Source organism: Schistocerca americana, chromosome 2, assembly GCF_021461395.2.
Source record: "Schistocerca americana isolate TAMUIC-IGC-003095 chromosome 2, iqSchAmer2.1, whole genome shotgun sequence".
NCBI classification, from domain to species: domain Eukaryota; kingdom Metazoa; phylum Arthropoda; class Insecta; order Orthoptera; family Acrididae; genus Schistocerca; species Schistocerca americana.
Window position 1 is genome coordinate 1,098,894,069 of NC_060120.1, and position 2,978 is coordinate 1,098,897,046.

Sequence of the window (2,978 nt, forward strand, 5' to 3'; positions counted from 1 at the left end):
ATCGGGCAGGTGGGTTAGAAAACTTAAAAAGGGAAATGGATAGGTTAAAGTTAGATGTAGTGGGAATTAGTGAAGTTCGGTGGCGGGAGGAACAAGACTTTTGGTCAGGTGAATACAGGGTTATAAATACAAAATCAAATAGGGGTAATGCAGGAGTAGCTTTAATAATGAATAGGAAAATAGGAGTGCGGGCAAGCTACTACAAACAGCATAGTGAACGCATTATTGTGGCCAATATAGACACGAAACCCACACCTACTACAATAGAACAAGTTTATATGCCAACTAGCTCTGCAGATGATGAAGAAATTGATGAAATGTATGATGAGATAAAAGAAATTATTCAGATTGTGAAGGGAGACGAAAATGTAATAGTCATGGGTGACTGGAATTCGAGAGCAGGAACAGGGAGAGAAGGAAACATAATAGGTGAATTTGGATTGGGGGAAAGAAATGAAAGAGGAAGCCGTCTGGCAGAATTTTGCACAGAGCATAACTTAATCATAGCTAACACTTGGTTCAAGAATCAAAAAAGAAGGTTGAACACATGGAAGAATCCTGGAAATACTAGAAGGTATGAGATAGATTATATAATGATAAGACAGAGATTTAGGAACCAGGTATTAAATAGTAAGACATTTCCAGGGGCAGATGTGGACTCTGACCACAATCTACTGGTTATGAGCTGTAGATTAAAACTGAAGAAACTGCAAAAAGGTGGGAATTTAAGGAGATGAGATCTGGACAAACTGATTAAACCAGAGGTTGTACAGAGTTTCAGGGAGAGCATAAGGGAACAATTGTCACAAATGGGGAAAAGAAATACAGTAGAAGAAGAATGGGTAGCTCTGAGGGATGAAGTAGTGAAGGCAGCAGAGGCTCAAGTAGGTAAAAAGATGAGGGCTAGTAGAAATCCTTGGGTAACAGAGGAAATATTGAATTTAATTGATGAAAGGAGAAAATATAAAAATGCAGTAAATGAAGCAGGCAAAAAGGAATACAAACGTCTCAAAAATGAGATCGACAGGAAGTGCAAAATGGCTAAGCAGGGATGGCTAGAGGACAAATGTAAGGATGCAGAGGCTTTTCTCACTAGGGGTAAGAGAGATACTGCCTACAGGAAAATTAAAGAGACCTTTGGAGAAAAGAGAACCATTTGTATGAATACCAAGAGCTCAGATGGAAACCCAGTTCTAAGCAAAGAAGGGAAAGCAGAAAGGTGGAAGGAGTATATAGGTCTATACAAGGGCGACGTACTTCAGGACAATATTCTGGAAATGGAAGAGAATGTAGATGAAGACGAAATGGGAGATACAATACTGCATGAAGAGTTTGACAGAACACTGAAAGTCCTGAGTCGAAACAAGAACTACTGACGGCCTTGGGAGAGCCAGTCCTGACAAAACTCTACCATCTTGTGAGCAAGATGTATGAGACAGGCGAAATACCCTCAGACTTCAAGAAGAATATAATAATGCCATTCCCAAAGAAAGCAGGTGTTGACAGATGTGAAAATTATATGTAAATTACCGAACAATCAGTTTAATAAGCCACAGCTGTAAAATACTAACGCAAATTCTTTACAGACGAATGGAAAAACTAGTAGAAGCCCACCTCGGGGAAGATCAGTTTGGATTCCGTAGAAATATTGGAACACGTGAGACAATACAGACCTTACGACTTATCTTAGAAGAAAGATTAAGGAAAGGCAAACCTACGTTCCTAGCATTTGTAGACTTGGAGAAAGCTTTTGACAATGTTGACTGGAATACTCTCTTTCAAATTCTAAAGGTGGCAGGGGTAAAATACAGGGAGCGAAAGGCTATTTACAATTTGTACAGAAAGCAGATGGCAGCTATAAGAGTCGAGGGACATGAAAGGGAAGCAGCGGTTGGGAAGGGAGTGAGACAGGGTTGTAGCCTCTCCCCGATGTTATTCAATCTGTATATTGAGCAAGCAGTAAAGGAAAAAAAAGAAAATTTCGGAGTAGGTATTAAAATCCACGGAGAAGAAATAAAAACTTTGAGGTTCGCCGATGACATTGTAATTCTGTCAGAGACAGCAAAGGACTTGGAAATGCCGTTGAATGGAATGGGCAGTGTCATGAAAGGAGGACGTAATATGAATATCAACAAAAGCACAACGAGGATAATGGAACGTAGTCTAATTAAGTCTGGTGATGCTGAGGGAATTAGATTAGGAAATGAGACAATTAAAGAAGTAAAGGAGTTTTGCTATTTGGGGAGCAAAATAACTGATGATGGTCGAAGTAGAGAGGATATAAAATGTAGACTGGCAATGGGAAGAAAAACGTTTCTGAAGAAGAGGAGGAGGAGGAGGAGATTAGTGTTTAACGTCCCGTCGACAACGAGGTCATTAGAGACGGAGCGCAAGCTCGGGTGAGGGAAGGATGGGGAAGGAAATCGGCCGTGCCCTTTCAAAGGAACCATCCCGGCATTTGCCTGAAGCGATTTAGGGAAATCACGGAAAACCTAAATCAGGATGGCCGGAGACGGGATTGAACCGTCGTCCTCCCGAATGCGAGTCCAGTGTGCTAACCACTGCGCCACCTCGCTCGGTCTGAAGAAGAGAAATTGGTTAATATCGAGTATAGATTTAAGTGTCAGGAAGTCGTTTCTGAAAGTATTTTTGTGGAGTGTAGCCATGTATGGAAGTGAAAAATGGACGATAAATAGTTTAGACAAGAAGAGAATAGAAGCTTTCGAAATGTGGTGCTACAGAAGAATGCTGACGATTAAATGGGTAGATCACATAACTAATGAGGAGGTATTGAATAGAATTGGGGAGAAGAGAAGTTGTGGCACAACTTGACAAGAAGAAGGGACCGGTTGGTAGGACATGTTCTGAGGAATCAAGGGATCACAAAGTTAGCATTGGAGGGCAGTGTGGAGGGTAAAAATCGTAGAGGGAGACCAAGAGATGAATACACTAAGCAGATTCAGAATGACGTAGATTGC